Genomic DNA, 24,111 nt, shown 5'->3' with positions numbered 1-24,111 from the left:
AAGACAGCTTGTGTGGAGCAAAAACCAGTGGCTAACCCCTATAATTGCATCATCAAACTGGGCATTGCTTGCATATGAACTGACCAATAACACATCATGAATGAGAGACCTCCCTCTCCTGGACCAATAATAGAAGACTAAGCCCCAGACACGTACCTCCCCAAATACACAATATATAGGTATTTCACCTCACCCAGGAAGCTCTGTTAGCTGCTTGCTGAGATGGAGTAAAGTACTATGGGACAGGGTGATGTATGTTGGCTGTATCTGCTTCTTATGTAACTATAATTCTGTAACCATATTTATTTATTTATATTATAACTGAATGGTATACTGTACATACGTAATTTTGTATGCATACCCTTTTAATATCAAATATATACACCTCTGAGCATTGGACCTCAGTAATACCATGTGTGCGACTGCTTGCTTTCTCTTGAGGGATATAGGGCTGCAACGTTCAGCACACTTTTATCATATATGGTAATAAGATGCGCCTTGCGTCCGCAGTATATATTAACGCTGGCATTTAAAAATTTATTAGAAATAATTTGAACTTTACATAAGAAAAAAGTGGCGAGTTAACGAACCAACACACAATCATAACAAGAGGATAGCTATGCTAACCACAACTTGAAACTAGGGACAGCAACAGCAGACCCAACCAAGAAACACAACAACAATACTTGCAGTAAATGAACGAAGCACAGAGGCAGGCTTCCAGTATCCCCTACGGACTAGGAGAAAAGGAATTACTGGTAGGTATCATATTCCTATTTTCTCTAACTTCCTAGGGGATACTGGGATGGTCTTAGTACCATGGGGATGTCCCAAAGCTCCCAGACTGGGTGGGAGAGTACAGAGACCCTGCAAAACTGAGCCACCAAACTGAAGGTCCTCTGTCGCTAAGATATCGAACTTGAAAACTTTACAAATGTGTTCAAACCAGAAGTAGCTGCTCGGCATAACTGCAAAGCCGAGACACCATGGGCAGCTGCCCCGGAAGAACCCACCGACCTTGTGGAGTGGGCCTGAATAGGACTCGGCAGCTGCAAGGCTGCCGAAGAGTAAGTCTGTTGGATTGTCATCCGGATCCAACAATCAATGTACTGCTTTGAAGCAGAACATCCCATCTTTGTAGCATCATAGAGAACAAAAAGAGAATCAGATTTCCAGTGACGAGCTGTTCTCTTGACATAAATCTTCAAAGCTCGAACAACGTCCAAGGATTTTAAAGAAACTGACGTGTCAGACAATACAGGAACCTCTATTGGATGGTTGATGTGAAATGCCGACACCAACTTAGGCAGAAACTGCGGGCGAGTCCTGAGCGCTGCTCTATCCTTGTGAAACACCAGGTAAGGGCTCTTACAGGATAAGGCCCCCAATTCCGAGACACGCCTCACTGAGGCCAAGGCCAATAACATGACAATCTTCCAAGTCAAATATTTCAAGTCCACCCAGTGCAAAGGTTCAAACCACTCTGATTGCAGAAAGCTGCATCTTTTCTGATGAGCACGTGGACTGATCCGGACTGCTATTGTTTTCATCCATCAGAATTGATTGTTACCCCTGTTGGTTCTCTGGATACCTATTGTTGGTAAATATGCCATTTGAATGTTTATTCTTGTGAGTGCATTTTATTAAAATTGTTATCCCTTTTAAAATAAGGATCTGCACTATTGTCTGTTGTCTTTTATTCTGAGGATATATGGTATATCCATGTTGTACTATCTATCTTCAATCAAGCGCAATCTGAAATTGTTGGTGAAAAGTTGAACCTTCAGTGATTACTCACCTATTAGTGAGAGATACGCCTATTTACCATCTGTGGAATTTTTTATGTGGAGGACCACAGAGAAGGCTACACGTATTAGAGGAGGAGTGGAGAAGTCATCTAACAATCCAAGCAAATTATATTGTTTGAGGGAAGTTTTCCTGTTAAATGTGTCACACTGAATTCTGTTACATGTAACACCGCACAGCGCCTATTGGAGTACATTTATTCTATGTTTGCATCCTGTCTAAGGAAATTTGTGGTGTTTTTCCTTATTGTACTTCTTGTTTGTCAGTGTGGGTCCACGTGCACCTATTCACTTATCACTCTTTTCTGTCAAGAAAGGTCAGGACCAAATTGAGATCCCACGGTGCCGTGGGAGGTACAAAGGGCGGTTGAATACGAAGGACACCTTTTAGGAATGTCTGGACTTCCGGGAAAACAGCCAACTGCTTTTGTAAGAAAATAGACAAGGCGGAGATCTGAACATTAATGGAGCCTATACGAAGGCCCATATCCACACCTGCTTGCAGGAAGAGCAAGAACCTAGCCAGATGAAAATCTACAGTGTAGTACTGTCGACCTTCACACCAGGAGACATACTTCTTCCAAATGTGGTGGTAATGCTTAGATGTGACCACCTTCCGAGCCTGGACCATAGTAGAGAAAACTTTGAAGGGAAGCCCTTTTTAGGCTAATATCGCCCTTTCAACCACCATGCCGCGGTAAGTCTGGATAGATGAACAAACCTTGTAGAAGAAGATCCTGTTGAAGCGGCAGAGGCCAGAGCTCTTCGAAGGACATGGCCAGGAGGTCCGCATACCAGGCCCGGTGAGGCCAATCCAGGGCAATCAGAATTTCCTGGACGCTTTTCCTTTCTAGTCTCTTTAGGTACCCTGGGAACGAGAAGAAACTGGTAAATCCACGGTGCCGTCAGAAAGTCCACCGCTGCAGCCTGTGGATCCATCGTCCTGGAGCAGTAGCGCCGCAGCTTCTTGTTGAGACGAGAAGCCATCATGTCGATCAGGGGGCAGACCCACCGTTGAACCAACTGTTGGAACACCTGCGGGTGAAGGCCCACCTCCTCCGGGTGCAGATTGCGTCTGCTGAGGAAGTCTGCTTCCCAGTTGTCCATTCCTGGAATGAAGATGGCCGACAAGGCCCTGGCGTTGCATTCCGCCCATAGGAGTATCCTGGACACCTCTCTTCTCTCGCCCTGCTTCTTGTTCCGCCTTGTTTGTTTATGTATGCCATCGCCGTGGAGTTACCCGATGTTGGGAGAGAGAAGCGGCTTGTAGAATGGCATTGTAAATCGTTCCAGAATGTTTATTGGAAGAGAGGCCTCCTGAGGTGACCACCGTCCTTGAAACTGAGCCCCCTGGGTTACAGCACCCCAACCGCGGAGGCTTGCATCCGTTAAGAAAATCGAGGTCTGAATTCCGAAATGTCGACCCTCCACTAGGTGGGAGGTCTGCAATCACCATAACAGGGAAATCCGTGCTTTTGGTAAAAGGGACATCCTCTGGTGCATGTGCAAGTGTGACCCTGACCATTTCTTCAGCAGATCCCACTGGAAAGGACGGGCATGGAACCTTCCATACTGAATTGCCTCATAAGAGGCTACCATCTTGCCCAGCAGGTAGATGTAGAGATGCACAGAGATTTTTGTAGGTTTTAGAACGGAGCGCACCATTGACTGAATAGTCAAGGCCTTGTCCACAGGAAGGAACACCTTCTGAGACACTGTGTCCAGGATCATCCCCAAGAACTGAAGACTCTGCAATGTTTCCAGGTGCGATTTCTGTAGATTGAGAATTATTATTATTATCCTTTATTTATATGGTGCCACAAGGGTTCCGCAGCGCTCAATTACAGAGTACATAAACAAATAATCAAGCAGGAAAACAGCAATTTACAGTTGACGACAATATAGGACAAGCACAGGGTAAATAAACATAGCTACATCAGCAGATGACACTGGGATAAGTATCAGGTGGCAGAAGACTACTGGATTTGGTGCAGTTGAATATTATTAGAGTAAGAAAAGGATAAGCACATGAGGGAAGAGGGCCCTGCTCGTGAGAGCTTACATTCTAAAGGGGAGAATCCAGCCGTGATCCGTCATTAGCCGTGTAGTCAGGGTAATGCTTTCCAACATTCTGAAGTGATCGCAAGGTAGGAGTAGGTCTGCAGCTACTCACAAACTACATGAAAATATTTTGGATCAGTTCTGCGAACCTTTCGTTCGCACTTCTGCAAAGCTAAGATACACTCCTAGAGGGCGGCGGCTTAGCGTTTGCACTGCTGCTAAAAGCAGCTAGCGAGCGATCAACTCGGAATGACCCCCTGAGTCAGAGAGGAGAAGCCAGCAAACTCTGCCACTAAGTTAAAGCAGTGCTTTGCCGGGCAGTAGCTATAACCTTATATAAGGTATAATAGCTGTATTACATATAAATTGCTCTCCCTTTCTACAACCCCCCTTGGTACCAATTGCAGGTGCAGTGGATGGTCCTTGGGGGAGCAGCACTTCCCTGCATGCAGCCTGGAGTCTGATGCAGCAGGAAATGGCGCCTAAAGCTGCTGGTCTCGCTCTCCGGGAAGCCCCGCCCCCTCAATGGCACGCGGTGTTCACTATAATTTTTATACTGGCAAATGTCTCTAAAGTGTAGAAAACGGGGTTAAAACCCCTTTTCTATGATATCGCCAGTGTGGGTGCCTGCAGCGGGCAGTGCAGCCCTTATGCCGCCAGTTGAACTGGGGACCCGCTAACCAGGACCCCAGTTTAGTACTCACCACTCTAGCGTCCTCAGCTCTGTTAGGGATGGCGGCATGCTGTTGGGAGTGTGAGTACACCCTGGGGGTATGCGAATCAACTCCTCAGGAGCTATGTCCTGTCAGCGGGGATCCGGACCATTAACCCTTCAAGAGGTTGGGCCGGTGCCCCCCAACGCAGGCAGACTGGTGCCAACAAGTGCTGCCTGAAAATAATAAACTAACTCAAAGTTTGAAGAAAAGTCTGCAAGAGGGGCATAGAGGGGAGGAGCCAGCACACTGAAGAATTTTTAAAGTGCCAATGCTTTAATGGACCCAATCTATACCCCTATAGTACTAAGACCATCTCAGTATCCCCTAGGACGTTGGAGAAAACGAACCTATTCCATTTTGGAATAAGGCTGTAAAATAACAAAATGTGGAAAAACTGAAGCGCTGTGAATACTTTCCGGATGCACTGTATTTTTTTTTTTAAATGTTACTGAACTATGTGGCTGTATTTTATCTCCACACGATATTGGGTCAACATTATTACAATGGAGGACCATATAAGGGAATTCCGTGATTTATAGATCGGCTCTCTCATACGCAAATCACAAATACCTTCTATGCACTCAAGCAGTTCTATCAAACACTTCCCTCACACCACAACCCCCAGTCCTCAATTTGTTAAATCATATCACACTATTATCATTTCTCTCTAAACACCATTTGGTATCTGTGTCCTGGAGAAAAAGAAGTGAATTACAACATTCTGGTACATACCATAGCGCTTCAGGGTAACGTGCAGAATATCCAAAGGTGGTCATACCCAACAAATAAGCCTATGAACTTTATTATTTGGTACACATATTTCTAATATACAGTCAGAGTTTGCCTTAGGTCCTTTGTACATTCTTGCAAGATTTGACAGCTGGCACACCATCAGAAAAATCAGATTATTTTTTTTAAATAAAAATGTAAGAAAGGCAACAATATCATTACATCATACGCATCTGAGTAGAGAACGTAAGATATATAAGCCTGATTCTTATATCTCTGCGCACAGATGCAAAAGACGAAATTTTGCATACGCATCTTATATGTCTATCCTAATCTCAGTTGGACGGAACTTGGCCAGATCCATCTTTCTGTGAAATTGGGTGGTGACAATGTGACTGAATGGTGTGCTTTGCTATTAAAATTATAGTTTTTTAAATGAAGGGCTTAAACATGCCCAGAATAATATAAAATACCCCTTATACACCAAGATTTTGACCCGGAAATCCAACTTGGGTAAGTTGCATGGTTAGTCCCGGGAAGGAGGCGGGTTAAGTGGCAGTGTGAACAGGTAACCCAGATCATCTGACCCGGTTCCGTTCACAGCATCGAGAGAGCAGCTTTCCCGGCATTTGGAGAGGTCATCTCCAAGTGCTGGCATTGCACCCGTGTGCAGTGTGAAAGGGGTTTGTCTTGGGTCTGACCAGGTTTGGTATCCGGCAAATAAAACGAAAAAAAAAAAAAAAAAAAAAAAAAATGTTTTAAAAATCGCAAACCCCTCATTTTTCAGTGGTGCAACATTTTCAGGGATAACTGGATACAGGTTGAGTATCCCATATCCAAATATTCCGAAATACGTAATATTCCGAAATACGGATTTTTTTGAGTGAGCGTGAGATAGTGAAACCTTTGTTTTCTGATGGCTCAATGTACACACACTTTGTTTAATGCACAAAGTTTTTAAAAATATTGGCTAAAATTACCTTCAGGTGGTGTGTATATGAAACATAAATGCATTCTGTGCTTAGACTTAGGTCCCATCGCCATGATATCTCATTATGGTATGCAATTATACCAAAATACGGAAAAATCCGATATCCAAAATACTTCTGGTCCCAAGCATTTTGGATAAGGGATACTCAACCTGTACTACTTTTAGTATTTTCTGTGGAAATCAGAAATGATAAAGTTCAAAATCTAGTTTCTTTAGTTACATTTTCAGTTGCTTTCAAAAGATACGTATTTACTTCAGTTTGCTGTAAATACTGAAAAGGGAACTATCTTAATTACAATGAGTAATAACAAACACAAATGAATCATACTCATAAACAAGTGCTCACTTTTTATTATGTTATTTAGAATCACTGATTACGACAAGTTTTATTAGCATTCTACACATATAAAACGTAGATATAACAGTACAGCACCATATTTCTGTAGATGTTTGCTAAATACTCAACATATGTTATAATGCCTTTAGCCTTTTATTTGCTGTTCTTTCACATATGTAAGACATATTATACTGTCCTTTTGTGCTAAAGTGGTTACGGCTCATTTTTTTTATTAAGTACCGTATATACTCGAGTCGAATATAAGCCGAGGCACCTAATTTTACCACAAAAACCTGGGAAAACTTATTGACTCGAGTATAAGCCTAGGGTGGGAAATGCAGCTCTAGCCCTACAAAGCCCTCATACTGCCAGATATGCCCCCACAGTGCCAGATATGCCCTCATGCTGCCAGATATGCCCCACAGTGCTAGATATGCCCTCATGCTGCCAGATATGCCCCACAGAGCCAGATATGCCCTCATGCTGCCAGATATGCCCCACAGTGCCAGATATGCCCTCATGCTTCCAGCTATGCCCCACAGTGCCAGATGTGCCAGATATGCCCCACAGTGCCAGTTTGTTACTTACCCTCCATCGCTCCCGCGCTGTCCCGTCGCTCCCGCGCTGTCTTCTGAAGGAGGGACACGGAGGGCACAGCACGCGGCTCTCCTGTGTCCCTCCTGCGTCTCCGGCGGCAGCGGCGTGTGTGTGTTAAAGGAAGTGCCGGTTCGTGCACTTCCTTTAACACACACACGCCGCTGCCGCCGGAGACGCAGGATGGACACAGGAGAGCCGCGCGCTGTGCCCTCCGTGTCCCTCCTAAATACTCACTCGAGTATAAGCCGAAGTGGCTTTTTCAGCACAAAAAAAGGTGCTGAAAAAGTCGGCTTATACTCGAGTATATACGGTATTTTATTCTTAAATTGAGCCTATAGTGTGTATGGTAATTTTGGAAATTTTTTTGGTACAATTATGCTGGCAATTTACTGAATGTCATGTGCTTCAGTACGTTATCTTGCTCTTTAAAAACATAACTGCTGACATGAATGATGATAATATTAGACGATAGGAGCTCTAATGCCTTAAGTGCTTTGGGATCCCCAAAAGCCTTAAACAAGATCTGCCGTTGGCTGTCAGCCCAGGTCCAAAAAAGACAGTGGGCCGAATTCAGATGTGGTTGTTCTTGCGATTGCTATCTTTTGCCGTTCGCAATTGCGATTTTATGCAAAAATGGGCAGAAGCTAACCTAATCACCAGGGTGCCCACTGCTATTGCATTATTTCCATCCAAAGGTGTAAACTGCTGAAACATCGGTACGATCGTCGCAAATCGGGTCATGTTGCAGATTCTGAGTGCTCTCCAGTACAAGTAAGATCTCAACTGCTAATTTATGCACGTCCAGAAAACGCTGCCTGAATAGCCATGACACACCTGCATTTATCTTCCCGTTCCCACCTCAAACGCTGTCAGCCTGTCACTCACTTTGTGAGTAATTCGTGGCCAGGCAGATTTACTGACCTGAGGCGTAAATCTGAGAAACCTGAAGGCAAAATGATCCGATGGTGCATCTTTAGACGTAACAGCAGATTACGGAAGCAGGCAGGATGCGTCTATTTTTACCATGCGCCTCCTGCTGCATATTAGCTGTATGGTATTGCACAGCCGCTACCTTGTGGATGTTCAATATTGTACAACACTGAATCAGGACCAATGGGGTAAATTTACTAAGATTGGAGTTATATTTAAGATGGGATGTTGCCCATAGCAACCAATCAGATTCTACTTCTCATTTATCTAGCACCTTCTAGAATAGGGGTGGGCAACATACGGCCTGCGGACCGATCGTGCCTGGCCCGCTGTGCCCCACCAGAGTGCAATGACAAGCGGCCCGACAGGCCGCTTGTCATTGCACTGCTCTCAGACGCGGCGCCGCTGAGGAAATCCTGGTCACGTCACAGGGTCAGCAGACCGGGATTTCCTCTGTTACCATGCGCGTGCTGGGCGGCACGGGGGGCGGGCACTGCAGTGAGCAGGAGCGGCAGCTGAGTGAGGAGAAGAAGCGGCGGCCAGCGAGCGGGAGCAGGAGAGGCCACATCAGCAGCGACTCCAGGCGGCAGCAGCAGCAGTGCGGATCATCGGACAGTGGGGATCGTCTGCCACTGTGACAAACAGGTAAACCCCCTGTCCAGCCAGCCCCTGGATCAGCGCTTAAGCTGCCATATAGGTTTAGGGGTGGGGAGGCAGCGGAGTTAAAAACTGCAATATGGGTTTAGGGGAGGGGGGGAAAGGGGGGTAGGGACTGTGCCTTAATGTGTAAAAAGGGGACGCTGTCTGCCATAATATGTAAAAAAGTGGGACGCTGTCTGCCGTAATGTGTAAAAAGGGGGACGATGTCTGCCGTAATGTGTAAAAAGGGGGACGATGTCTGCCGTAATGTGTAAAAACGGGGGCACTGTCTGCTGTAATGTGTAAAAAGGGGGACGATGTCTGCCGTAATGTGTAAAAAGGGGGACGATGTCTGCCGTAATGTGTAAAAAGGGGACGCTGTCTGCCGTAATGTGTAAAAAGGGGACGGGCTGTCTGCCGTAATGTGTAAAAAGGGGACGCTGTCTGCCGTAATGTGTAAAAAGGGATGCTGTCTGCCTTAATGTGTAAAAAGGGGGACGCTATCTGCCATAATGTGTAAAAAGAGCACGCTGTCTGCCGTAATGTGTAAAAAGGGGACGATGTCTGCTGTAATGTGTAAAAACGGGGGCGCTGTCTGCTGTAATGTGTAAAAAGGGGACGCTGTCTGCTATAATGTGTAAAAAGGGATGCTGTCTGCCTTAATGTGTAAAAAGGGGACGCTATCTGCCGTAATGTGTAAAAAAAGGGCACGCTGTCTGCCGTAATGTGTAAAAAGGGGACTCTTTTTGAGTATTTTGTGTGTGGCCCTCGAATATTCGCTGGAAGTGTTAAGCGGCCCCCCAGCTGAAATAATTGCCCACCCCTGTTCTAGAAGATAATACCTGGAATCTGATTGGTTGCTATGAGCAACATCCCATCTTAAATAGAACGCCCATCTTATGGTGCTTTCACATCGCAAACCCTGCTTTTGAAACTGTTCTTAAAACGGGTCTGAGCAGTTAAACCCCCTTCACATCGCATGTTGTAACCAGTATATTACCATTTCATTACCGTTTTGGTACCTTTCACACTGAACCCGTTTCACCCACAGAAAACAGTGGTTGTCATTATAAATGGACTTTTCTGGCACACACATTATTAATAATTCTTAATTCTTAATTAATTATTAATAATTTGGCTAGTTGTACGATGGAACCCAGCAGCTTCAAGCATCTTTACCGTGTTTTTGTAGATTACTGCATCCTTCACTGTCCCAGTGATTTGTCTACATATTTCTTCATCCCCTCTGATCCTAAGCAGCTGCCTAACCTCCTCATCACTCCAATTTGCCATTTTAAACTCTATTCTGTATAATAAAATGCTTCTTCACGCTCATGCGTTTCCTCCAGTTTATTTCCTGCTTCTGCCTGGTGACATCACACATGGAGACAGCCTATCACCTTCTGTGGCTTGGAAATACCGTTTCTGAGCCTTCCACACTGCACAATGAAATGGGTCTGAACAGTGTAGGACCCTGCTTTTTAACCGTTTCAAAATACCGGTATTTTGAAAACGGTAAATTCAAGGTGGCCCTTTCACACCGCAGCTAGAACCGTTTTGGAAGGCTTAAAAATCGGCAATTTACCGGGTTAAAGCTGCGGTGTGGAAGGGGTATTAGTAAATTTACCCCGTTCAAAAACAATAGGTAAGAGAGAAGAGCCTTTGCTCCCAGTAACTATGCTGTACTATATGCAATCCGCAAATAGTTAACATGAGAATGTCTAATAAACCACCTGTGACAGAGAATATAAGTCGCTGTGAGTCACCATCTGACCAAAGACATTTTACTTCTCTTTTCTATTGTTACAAAGTATCCTATTTATGTAAAGCATGAAACATGGCTCGGTGACTCCTTACACATCCACCAGCTTCTAAGAAATCAGGTGACATATTATAAAGCAAAGAGAGTAATTAAACACTAAGTATTTCCTATAAGCCATAAAAACCAATACACTAACTTTTATTAGCCCAGTAAAACATACACAAAAAAAAAAAAACCTCAACAAATGTCTGACAGGGTTGCTGAAAAGGGGAGAAGCTGCACACCTCTGGAAGGCAAAGTCAATCATGTTAACACAGCCCAAAGGCCTTTGCTAGTGGGGAGACAACCATCACCTCCTAGTTTAGGATACAGCAGACATGAAAAGGCTCACAAGCTATACACTATAAAATCTGATCTTTACGGAGTCGGATTTGCAGTAAGGAACTGAACCATGTTTTGAAGGCAAGGCCTTTTCATTACCTGCAGCAGAGTCACTGCCCTGAAACATGTCACCTCAGTACCTTCTGGCTTTACCACACTCCTCAGAACTTGTGTTGCAACGTATTTCCGTGTGCAGGTTGTGGGGCCCTTTTCAGTGCTGCTATAGGTCACAGTGCATCTGCAAACATCTCAATAGTCCCAATCTTGTGTCTTTCCCTTTACCTAGGGTGTGCATGGATGGAACTGGCACATGAGTGTGCATGGATGGAACTGGCACATATTTAGGGTTACCACCTTTTCATTTTCAGATTCATGGACAGGGCGTGTGGCCAAAACACAGTACAGTTACAACCATTTGTCAGATTTCAAGCAATTATCTAATCACTCTAACGAAGAGCCCCTTCATGCCCCTTATATCCTCTGACTCCCCTAAGCCCTTCTATGCCAGCTCAGTCACATCATGCCCCTTGATATACCTCAGAGCCCCCTGCATATGGTCTAGTCACATTCTCCTCCCTCAGTCACCCCTTCATATGGTGCAGTGCAGTCAATGTGTACATAAGGTGCAGTCACATTCTCCTCCCTCAGTCACCCACCATATATAATGGAGTGCAAACACACTCCCTTCCAGTCACTATGTACATAAGCTGTAGTCACATTCTCCTCCCTCAGTCATCCCCTTCATATGATGCAGTGCGGTCACACTCCCCTCCACTCTCTGTGTACATAAGGTGCAGTCACATTCTCCTCCTTCAGTCACCCCCTATATATAATGAAGTGCAGTCATACTCCCCTCCACTCTCTGTGTACATAAAGTGTAGTCACATTCTCCTCCCTCAGTCATCCCCTTCATATGATGCAGTACAGTCATACTCCCCTCCAGTCACTGTATACATATGGTGTAGTCACTCCCCTCCATTCACTGTGTACATAAGGTGTAGTCACATTCTTCTCCCTCAGTCACCCCCTTCATATGGTGCAGTGCAGACACACTCCCCTCCAGTCACCCTTCAGTCACTGTGTACATATGGCGCAATCACACTCTACCCTTCCTGAGGTCTGAGTGACTATGGAAAGACTAGACTTTATAGACTTATAGGGGGGAATTCAAATGTTATTGCACCCCCGATCTCCCGTCTAAAGTGACGGGAGGTCGAGGGGCGATATTAAAATGCCCCCACTTATCATGCTGATCACGCCCACTACATTCGGGTTTAGGCACGCAAAGCATCTAAACCTGACTAAAGTAATGGGCGCGAGTCTGTTTACGTGCATTTCAGCTCGCTACCCCCGGGAGGAGCGAGCTGAAATGAACTTCTCGCGCCCGTCCGCAGCATCATTAGAATACTGCCGCCGGGCGCAATAAGGGACGGGGGAGCGGGTGATACTCCTCAGTTCCAAATCCTTCTGTATACAGCCAGAGCTGGTGCAGAGCATTATGTGGTGCCACTGGGGCTTATGTGCCACCAAGTCATTGGCATTTCCTCATCATGCACTGGTAGACTTAGTGTGTGATAATAGCCAGCTGGGGTCAGACCTTTGAGTTTCTGGTGTAAATCCAGTACACAGCTCCTTCACCACAAATAAATGACAAACTACATCAATCAGAACATCGCATTCACAGTAAGCTTACTGCACCACAGGAAGCATAGTTATTCAAAGCAAACTAATCTTGCATTATTTTAGTGTAAACCTGCCAGAACAGCAGGTTGTGGTGTCACTCCACAACTTTTGCTTCCTCAGAGGTAAGGGGCATATGTATCAAAGCTTGGAGAGAGATAAAGTACCAACCAGTCTGCTCTTAACTGACATTTTTCAAACACAGCCTGTAACATGGAAGTTAGGAGCTGATTGGTTGGTGGCTTTATTTCTCTCACAGCATCAATATATTATATATACTCCTTTATTCCTCATACATACCTCATTATGGGCAACATAAGTAACATTGTCACCTGTTTATTACTCTGCAAGTATTAAAGTGGCATTAAAAAATGATTACTTGCTTGTGTTTTTAAAAAAAAATAATGAAATCCTTGTGCAGCCCACCAATGGCAGGAATACAGAGGAATAGGCCCGTTGTAACAGCAGAGAGGGCTGGCCAGTGACCCACTAATAGTGACGTCACCGCTGCCATGCCCTGCCGTTGGATTTATCGAACACCACCCGTCCAGGATTAGACAGTCTCTGGACAGCGCTGCCGATTATTGAAATGTCCGGAGGAATCCCAGATGGGTGGTGACTTTACTAGATTTAGAAGAACCTGGGAATGGTTTATGCAGATGCCAATTCTAATGCATACTTAAATAAGTATTAAACGTTTATTCCCTGAATTTATTTTAGAAAAATGAAGTTTATTTCAAGAAATGCCAAACAGATAAAAGCTCACATCCTTTTTTTTTTTTATATATCATTTATTTTATTGAAAAAAAAAAAAAAAATTGAAAATACAGAAGTTGGTTTATATATAAACAGCCGCCTGTAATGCAACAATAAAATAGTATAGTGAACAGCAGAAACAGGACCAGGGGATACTCAATTACCAGGGCTGGCAGCCCAGCAGATGGAGAGAATTAAAGCTATTTGTTTACACAAAGCTCCAGGTCCTGACGGATTTAATGGTAATTTTTTCAAAATCCTTAGAGATTACCTAATTCCCACCCTAACAAACTAGTCCAACAAATACACCTACTGTACATTATGTACCTTATTCTTCTTTCAGTGAGGCTACTACAATCCTCCTTCCAAAACTGAGAAAAATCCTGAGCTTGTGCTTTCTTATAGGCCAATACCTTTACATAGGGCTATAACATTTTTAGGTAAAATTAGGTTTACCAGACTGCAGGAGCTAATGGGCGATCTGCTTACACAGCACCTAGTCGGCCTTATACCAGTTGTCACTTCGTTAAACGCATCTGTGCCACCATAGCAGCACTGGTAACCTCACCAGCTGATAAATCTTCTTCTACTGTATTACTTAAGCTGGGTACACATCGAACGGCTGATATATTGTGAGCCCGTCGGCGGATGTAAACCCCCGATATGTATTGCGTCGGCCCTGCAGCACTGCCAGTGGCTGATATATCTACAGATATATCAGCGCATTTGCCTGTGTGTACAGGCAGCCAAACACTTGCTACAGAGGCCTTCGATGACCGACCTCTCAATTAGGCGGTCACATTTGAATGCCCGCCCAGTTGTGATGTCAGCCAAGTGTGTAAGCACTTACCAATCATCAGATAGGTCGGCGGAGAGCTTTAGTCTTGATGTCAAAAAGGCCTTTGACAAAATACTTCGGACTCATTTATATCGGGACTTTGGTGCCTCATTCATTAATATCATTAAATATTCATCTCTTAGTACCATTTTGCTTATTAATAGTCCCTTATCACCCATATTATTCAACCTTGCTCTGGACCCACTATTAGAAGCTCTCCAATCTTAGCCTCTTTTTATTGGCGTTTCTACTGGATCTGAGGAGCTGAAGATCTCTGCTTACGTGGATGATTTACTTCTCTTTATTGCTAATGCTGAGGAATGCTTACTCCCTTAATGGATAAATTAAATCTCTTTTAGTCTTCTCTCAGGGTTCACTGTTAATATCACAATATCAACTTCGATGGCTCTGGGAAACAGGCCCTATAATCCTCCCTCTACCTTAGGAGGTTTACAAAGGGCCACCCCCCATATTCCTTACCTTGGTATACTACTGGCAAAAAATATTTACACACTCTACAAATTAAAGATTACTAGCATCATTAAAGGAATAATAGCGGAAATGGAACGTTGGCAACATTTACGGCTGTCATTTTTAGGAGTAGCCAACTTAATAAAAATGATAACTTTCCCAAAATTACTCTGTCCCTTAATGTCAGCCTGGTCCCTGTGGAATACTATTCGATGCACATTTACTCTTCATACTCTCTATTTTTCCCTCTGCTGGGGAATCCTGACTTCCAGAACGGGCTGGCGTCTCACCTGTTCACAGCTTGGGCCTTACATGGTTTGAGGAATGTCTGACATCTCACTAACACCACCTTATAAAAAAACTGTGATCTTTGAACTTGCCAAACTTAATTTTGATGTCTTGTGACCTGGCCTTTTTACAGGCCCAATAATAATAAAGGGCTGTCACGTCTGTCGCCACCTGATTGGAACAATCCCTTGGATAATGCATTCATGTCCCTTAAGGTGCCCACACACTACAATGATTTTAGGGAAAATGGAACGATTTAGATGCATCATTCAGAAAAGTGGATGTCGTTCAGTGTTTTCTGAACAATAACATTCCAATGCGTGGTCCCGCTGCTCGTTAGACTCATCCTCTGATCTTCGCTCCAGCAGGGAAGATATAGGGGGTATCCAATTAGATCTGATCCGTTTTCAGCTGGTGAAAATGGATAGATATCACGATTAATGATGCAATCGCGTGAAAACACAAGAGATTGGGGATAAGTCCCCGATCCCATGTGTTATCGCGGCTCCGGTAACCGCTTATCGCACCCATAGCATAATCCTTGATATGTGCCGGCATTGGGGGTGGGAGAACGCAGAACTGGGAATAACAGGATAGTCCCAGGCGTTACAATTACCCACAGTCATCGACTGCGGGTAATTGGATACCCCCCCCATGGTGTGATATGGATTGATTTTGACCAAATCATTTGTTGGTTTTTCACATCCAATGTATATAACGATACATTGTCCGATCATTCAGTCATCCTAGACCTTTAGTTATTCAGGGAAAGCGCTCTCATTTTTTTTTGTACCATTCAATTACCGTACTTCTGTGGCACTTATACTACAGGGCTTGCTGTATGGCAGAGACACTTTCCTGATGTTAGTGAAACCTTAATTATTCTCTCCGTATACTTATGTTCTACCGAATATTTTATAGAAGTTACCTCTCTCCCCACCGTTGTCAAATTATGGGTCTTACTACTGCACACACATGCTGTGGAACTACACATACCAGCATGGCCTGTATTAGCATGCCTTAACAGCAAAACTGTGGCAAGGCATGCTGGGATGTGTAGTTCCACAGCAGCTGGAGGGCGGCATGTTGAAGACCCATGTACTAGCACATTTAGTTAATTATGTGCAATTTTCGGTTTTCTACCTACTGTATAACAACTAGAATTTTCCTTGGTCGTAAAAAAAAGGATGATTTATCATTCCAGCAGTAGCAAAAAGATGCATCCTTCAACAATAGATACGTAATTTACCTCCCACTCTCAGTATGTTTAAGGAAAAATAAGATTTTACTCACAGGTAAATCTATTTCTTGTAGTCCGTAGTGGATGCTGGGGACTCCGTAAGGACCATGGGGAATAGACGGGCTCCGCAGGAGACTGGGCACTCTAAGAAAGATTTAGTACTACTGGTGTGCACTGGCTCCTCCCTCTATGCCCCTCCTCCAGACCTCAGTTAAGGAAACTGTGCCCGGAAGAGCTGACATTAGAAGGAAAGGATTTTGGAATCCAGGGTAAGACTCATACCAGCCACACCAATCACACAGTATAACTTGTGATAACATACCCAGTTAACAGTATGAACAATCAACCAAGCACCAACCACGGATGCCAACATAACATAACCCTTTATTAAGCAATAACTATATACACGTATTGCAGAAAGTCCGCACTTGGGACGGGCGCCCAGCATCCACTACGGACTACGAGAAATAGATTTACCGGTGAGTAAAATCTTATTTTCTCTAACGTCCTAGTGGATGCTGGGGACTCCGTAAGGACCATGGGGATTATACCAAAGCTCCCAAACGGGCGGGAGAGTGCGGATGACTCTGCAGCACCGAATGGGCAAACACAAGGTCCTCCTCAGCCAGGGTATAAAACTTGTAGAATTTTGCAAAAGTGTTTGAACCCGACCAAGTAGCTGCTCGGCAAAGCTGTAATGCCGAGACCCCTCGGGCAGCCGCCCAAGAAGAGCCCACTTTCCTTGTGGAATGGGCTTTTATCGATTTTGGATGCGGCAATCCAGCCGCAGAATGAGCCTGCTGAATCGTGTTACAGATCCAGCGAGCAATAGTTTGCTTTGAAGCAGGAGCACCCAGCTTGTTGGATGCATACAGGATAAACAGCGAGTCAGTTTTCCTGACTCCAGCCGTTCTGGCCACATAAATCTTCAAAGCCCTGACTACATCAAGCAACTTGGAATCCTCCAAGTCACGAGTAGCCGTAGGCACCACAATAGGTTGGTTCAAATGAAAAGATGACACCACCTTCGGCAGAAATTGTGGACGAGTCCGCAATTCTGCCCTGTCCACATGGAAAACCAGATAGGGGCTTTTACATGACAAAGCCGCCAATTCTGACACACGCCTAGCCGAAGCTAAGGCCAATAGCATGACCACCTTCTACGTGAGATACTTTAGCTCCACGGTCTTAAGTGGCTCAAACCAGTGGGATTTCAGGAAACCCAACACCACGTTGAGATCCCAAGGTGCCACTGGTGGCACAAAAGGGGGCTGAATATGCAGCACTCCCTTAACAAACGTCTGAACCTCAGGAAGAGAAGCCAGTTCTTTTTGAAAGAAAATGGATAGGGCCGAAATCTGGACCTTTATGGACCCCAACTTCAAGCCCATAGTCACTCCAGACTGTAGGAAGTGCAGGAACCGGCCCAGCTGGAATTCCTCTGTAGGGGCCTTCCTGGCCTCACACCAGGCAACATATTTTCACCATATACGGTGATAGTGTTTTGCTGTCACGTCTTTCCTAGCCTTTATTAGCGTAGGAATAACTTCATCCGGAATGCCTTTTTCAGCTAGGATCCGGCGTTCAACCGCCATGCCGTCAAACGCAGCCGCGGTAAGTCTTGGAACAGACAGGGCCCCTGTTGCAACAGGTCCTGTCTGAGAGGCAGAGGCCATGGGTCCTTTGTGAGCATTTCTTGCAGTTCCGGGTACCAAGTCCTTCTTGGCCAATCCGGAACAATGAGTATTGTTCTCACTCCTCTTTTTCTTACGATTCTCAGCACCTTGGGTATGAGAGGAAGAGGAGGAAATACATAGACCGACTGGAACACCCACGGTGTCACTAGTGCGTCCACAGCTATCGCCTGAGGGTCCCTTGACCTGGCGCAATACCTTTTTAGCTTTTTGTTGAGGCGGGATGCCATCATGTCCACCTGTGGTAGTTCCCATCGATTTGTAATCTGCGTGAAGACTTCTTGATGAAGTCCCCACTCTCCCGGGTGGAGGTCGTGCCTGCTGAGGAAGTCTGCTTTCCAGTTGTCCACTCCCGGAATGAACACTGCTGACAGTGCTTGCACTTGATTCTCCGCCCAACAAAGAATCCTGGTGGCTTCCGCCATCGCCACTCTGCTTCATGTGCCGCCCTGGCGGTTTACATGAGCCACTGCGGTGATGTTGTCTGACTGAATCAGCACCGGTTGGTTGCGAAGCAGAGGCTCCGCTTGACTCAGGGCGTTGTATATGGCCCTTAGTTCCAGGATATTTATGTGCAGACAAGCCTCCTGACTTGACCACAACCCTTGGAAGTTTCTTCCCTGAGTGACTGCCCCCATCCTCGGAGGCTCGCATCCGTGGTCACCAGGACCCAGTCCTGTATGCCGAACCTGCGGCCCTCGAGAAGGTGAGCACTCTGCAGCCACCACAGAAGAGACACCCTGGCCCTGGGGGACAGTGTGATCAGCCGATGCATCTGAAGATGCGATCCGGACCACTTGTCCAACAGATCCCACTGAAAGATCCTCGCATGGAACCTGCCGAAGGGAATGGCTTCGTATGATGCCACCATCTTTCCCAGGACTCGCGTGCAGTGATGCACCGACACCTGTTTCGGTTTTAAGAGGTCTCTGACTAGAGTCACGAGCTCCTGAGCCTTCTCCGCCGGGAGAAACACCTTCTTCTGGTTTGTGTCCAGAATCATGCCCAGAAAGGGCAGACGCGTCGTAGGAATCAGCTGCGATTTTGGGATATTCAGAATCCAGCCGTGCTGTTGCAACACTTCCTGAGAGTGTGCTACGCTGATCAGCAACTGCTCTCTGGACCTCGTCTTTATGAGGAGATCGTCCAAGTATGGGATAATTGTGACTCCTTGCTTTCTCAGGAGCACCATCATTTCCGCCATTACCTTGGTAAATATTCGCGGTGCCGTGGAGAGCCCAAACGGCAACGTCTGGAATTGGTAATGACAGTCCTGTACCACAAATCTGAGGTACTCCTGATGAGGTGGATAAATGGGGACATGCAAGTAAGCATCCTTGATGTCCAGAGACACCATAAAATCCCCCTCTTCCCGGCTTTCAATGACCGCTCTGAGCGATTCCATTTTGAACTTGAATCTGTTCAGATAAATGTTCAGGGACTTTAAATTCAATATGGGTCTGACCGAACCGTCCGGTTTCGGTACCACAAACATTGTGGAATAGTATCCCCTTCCCTGTTAAAGGAGGGGAACCTTTACCACCACCTGCTGGAGATATAACTTGTGAATTGCTGCTAACACCACCTCCCTTTCCATGGGGGAAGCTGACAGGGCCGATTTGACGTAACAGTGAGGGGGCATCACTTTGAATTCCAGCTTATATCCCTGAGACACAATCTGTATAGCCCAGGGATCCACCTGTGAGCGAACCCACTGGTGGCTGAAATTTCGGAGACGCGCCCCCACCGCTCCTGGCTCCACCTGTGGAGCCCCAGCGTCATGCGGTGGATTTAGTGGAAGCCGGGGAGGACTTCTGTTCCTGGGAACTAGCTGTATGGTGCAGCTTCTTTCCTCTACCCCTGCCTCTGGCAAGAAAGGATGCACCTCTGACTTTCTTGCTTTTTTGTGATCGAAAGGACTGCATTTGGTAATACGGTGCTTTCTTAGGCTGTGGGGGAATATATGGCAAAAAAATAAGAATTTACTTACCGATAATTCTATTTCTCGTAGTCCGTAGTGGATGCTGGGGACTCCGTAAGGACCATGGGGAATAGCGGCTCCGCAGGAGACTGGGCACATCTAAAGAAAGCTTTAGGACTATCTGGTGTGCACTGGCTCCTCCCCCTATGACCCTCCTCCAAGCCTCAGTTAGGATACTGTGCCCGGACGAGCGTACACAATAAGGAAGGATTTTGAATCCCGGGTAAGACTCATACCAGCCACACCAATCACACTGTACAACTTGTGATCTGAACCCAGTTAACAGCATGATAACAGAGGAGCCTCTAGAAAAGATGGCTCACTACAGCAATAACCCGATTTTTTGGTAACAATAACTATGTACCAGTATTGCAGACAATCCGCACTTGGGATGGGCGCCCAGCATCCACTACGGACTACGAGAAATAGAATTATCGGTAAGTAAATTCTTATTTTCTCTAACGTCCTAAGTGGATGCTGGGGACTCCGTAAGGACCATGGGGATTATACCAAAGCTCCCAAACGGGCGGGAGAGTGCGGATGACTCTGCAGCACCAATTGAGAGAACTCCAGGTCCTCCTCAGCCAGGGTATCAATTTTGTAGAATTTTACAAACGTATTTGCTCCTGACCAAGTAGCTGCTCGGCAAAGTTGTAAAGCCGAGACCCCTCGGGCAGCCGCCCAAGATGAGCCCACCTTCCTTGTGGAGTGGGCATTTACAGATTTTTGGCTGTGGCAGGCCTGCCACAGAATGTGCAAGCTGAATTGTACTACAAATCCAACGAGCAATAGTCTGCTTAGAAGCAGGAGCACCCAGCTTGTTGGGTGCATACAGGATAAACAGCGAGTCAGATTTTCTGACTCCAGCCGTCCTGGAAACATATATTTTCAGGGCCCTGAAAACGTCTAGCAACTTGGAGTCCTCCAAGTCCCTAGTAGCCGCAGGCACCACAATAGGTTGGTTCAGGTGAAACGCTGAAACCACCTTAGGGAGAAACTGAGGACGAGTCCTCAATTCCGCCCTGTCCGAATGGAAAATCAGATAAGGGCTTTTACAGGATAAAGCCGCCAATTCTGACACGCGCCTGGCCCAGGCCAGGGCCAACAGCATGACCACTTTCCATGTGAGATATTTTAACTCCACAGATTTAAGTGGTTCAAACCAATGTGACTTTTGGAACCCAAAAAACTACATTGAGATCCCAAAGTGCCACTGGAGGCACAAAAGGAGGCTGTATATGCAGTACCCCTTTTACAAACGTCTGAACTTCAGGGACTGAAGCTAGTTCTTTTTGGAAGAAAATTGACAGGGCCGAAATTTGAACCTTAATGGACCCCAATTTCAGGCCCATAGACACTCCTGTTTGCAGGAAATGTAGGAATCGACCCAGTTGAATTTCCTCCGTCGGGCCTTACTGGCCTCGCACCACGCATCATATTTTCGCCAAATGCGGTGATAATGTTTTGCGGTTACATCCTTCCTGGCTTTGATCAGGATAGGGATGACTTCATCCGGAATGCCTTTTTTTCCTTCAGGATCCGGCGTTCAACCGCCATGCTGTCAAACGCAGCCGCGGTAAGTCTTGGAACAGACAGGGTCCTTGTTGGAGCAGGTCCCTTCTTAGAGGTAGAGGCCACGGATCCTCCGTGAGCATCTCTTGAAGTTCCGATTACCAAGTCCTTCTTGGCCAATCCGGAGCCACGAATATAGTGCTTACTCCTCTCCATCTTATCAATCTCAGTACCTTGGGTATGAGAGGCAGAGGAGGGAACACATACACTGATTGGTACACCCACGGTGTTACCAGAGCGTCTACAGCTATTGCCTGAGGGTCCCTTGACCTGGCGCAATACCTGTCGAGTTTTTCTCAACGGTTTATAATCATGTGGAAGACTTCTGGGTGAAGTCCCCACTCTCCCGGGTGGAGGTCGTGCTGAGGAAGTCTGCTTCCCAGTTGTCCACTCCCGGAATGAATACTGCTGACAGTGCTATCACATGATTTTCCGCCCAGCGAAGAATCCTTGCAGCTTCTGCCATTGCCCTCCTGCTTCTTGTGCCACCCTGTCTGTTTACGTGGGTGACTGCCGTGATGTTGTCCGACTGGATCAACACCGGCTGACCTTGAAGCAGAGGTCTTGCTAAGCTTAGAGCATTGTAAATGGCCCTTAGCTTCAGGATATTTATGTGAAGTGATGTCTCCAGGCTTGACCATAAGCCCTGGATATTCCTTCCCTGTGTGACTGCTCCCCAGCCTCGCAGGCTGGCATCCGTGGTCACCAGGACCCAGTCCTGAATGCCGAATCTGCGGCCCTCTAGAAGATGAGCACTCTGCAACCACCACAGGAGGGACACCCTTGTCCTTGGTGACAGGGTTATCCGCTGATGCATCTGAAGATGCGACCCGGACCATTTGTCCAGCAGGTCCCACTGGAAAGTTCTTGCGTGGAATCTGCCGAATGGGATTGCTTCGTAGGAAGCCACCATTTTACCCAGAACCCTTGTGCATTGATGCACTGAGACTTGGCTCGGTTTTAGGAGGTTCCTGACTAGCTCGGATAACTCCCTGTCTTTCCCCTCCGGGAGAAACACCTTTTTCTGGACTGTGTCCAGGATCATCCCTAGGAACCGAAGACAAGTCGTCGGAACCAGCTGCGATTTTGGAATATTGAGAATCCAATCGTGCTGCCGCAACACTACCTGAGATAGTGCTACACCGACCTCCAACTGTTCCCTGGATCTTACCCTTATCAGGGAATCGTCCAAGTAAGGGATAACTAAAATTCCCTTCCTTCGAAGGAATATCATCATTTCGGCCATTACCTTGGTAAAGACCCGGGGTGCCGTGGACCATCCATACGGCAGCGTCTGAACTGATAGTGACAGTTCTGTACCATAAACCTGAGGTACCCTTGGTGAGAAGGGTAAATTTTGACATGAAGGTAAGCATCCTTGATGTCCCGAGACATCATGTAGTCCCCTTCTTCCAGGTTCGCAATCACTGCTCTGAGTGACTCAATCTTGAATTTGAACCTCTGTATGTAAGTGTTCAAAGATTTTAGATTTAGAATCGGTCTCACCGAGCCGTCCGGCTTCGGTACCACAACAGTGTGGAATAATACCCCGTTCCCTGTTGCAGGAGGGGTACCTTGATTATCACCTGCTGGGAATACAGCTTGTGAATGGCTTCCAAAACTGTCTCCCTGTCAGAAGGAGACATCGGTAAAGCCGACTTTAGGAAAACGGCGAGGGGGAGACGTCTCGAATTCTAATTTGTACCCCTGAGATATCACCTGAAGGATCCAGGGGTCTACTTGCGAGTGAGCCCACTGCGCGCTGAAATTAATTGAGACGGACCCCCCACCGTGCCTGATTCTGCTTGTAAAGCCCCAGCGTCATATTGAGGGCTTGGCAGAGGCGGGAGAGGGTTTCTGTTCCTGGGAACTGGCTGATTTCTGAAGCCTTTTTCCTCTCCCTCTGTCACGGGGCAGAAATGAGGAACATTTTGCCCGCTTGTCCATGAAAAGACTGCGCCTGATAATACGGCGTCTTCTCATGTTGAGAGGCGACCTGGGGTACAAACGTGGATTTCCCAGCTGTTGCCGTGGCCACCAGGTCTGAAAGACCGACCCCAAATAACTCCTCCCCTTATTAAGGCAATACTTCCAAATGCCGTTTGGAATACGCATCACCTGACCACTGACGTGTCCATAACCCTCTACTGGTAGAAATGGACAACGCACTTAGACTTGATGCCAGTCGGCAAATATTCCGCTGTGCATCACGCATATATAGAAATGCATCTTTTAAATGCTCTATAGGCAAAAATATACTGTCCCTATCTAGGGTATCAATATTTTCAGTCAGGGAATCCGACCACGCCAACCCAGCACTGCACATCCAGGCTGAGGCGATTGCTGGTCGCAGTATAACACCAGTATGTGTGTAAATACATTTTAGGATACACTCCTGCTTTCTATCAGCAGGATCCTTAAGGGCGGCCATCTCAGGAGAGGGTAGAGCCCTTACAAGCGTGTGAGCGCTTTATCCACCCTAGGGGGTGTTTCCCAACGCACCCTAACCTCTGGCGGGAAAGGATATAATGCCAATAACATTTTAGAAATTATCAGTTGTTATCGGGGGAAACCCACGCATCATCACACACCTCATTTAATTTCTCAGATTCAGGAAAACTACAGGTAGTTTTTCCTCACCGA

The 24,111-nt window shown here is 46.1% G+C and overlaps 1 protein-coding gene across 2 annotated transcripts in view; it reads right to left on the bottom strand.

Moving 5' to 3' along the window:
* The window catches only part of ACOXL (acyl-CoA oxidase like), a 990,492-nt gene that overhangs the window by 237,408 nt on the left and 728,973 nt on the right, over positions 1-24,111 (bottom strand). The window lies entirely within an intron of this gene.

Source organism: Pseudophryne corroboree, chromosome 4 (genome assembly GCF_028390025.1).
Source record: "Pseudophryne corroboree isolate aPseCor3 chromosome 4, aPseCor3.hap2, whole genome shotgun sequence".
Taxonomy (NCBI): domain Eukaryota; kingdom Metazoa; phylum Chordata; class Amphibia; order Anura; family Myobatrachidae; genus Pseudophryne; species Pseudophryne corroboree.
Note: the sequence above shows the minus strand (reverse complement) of the source record. Positions and strands in the feature narration are given on the sequence as shown.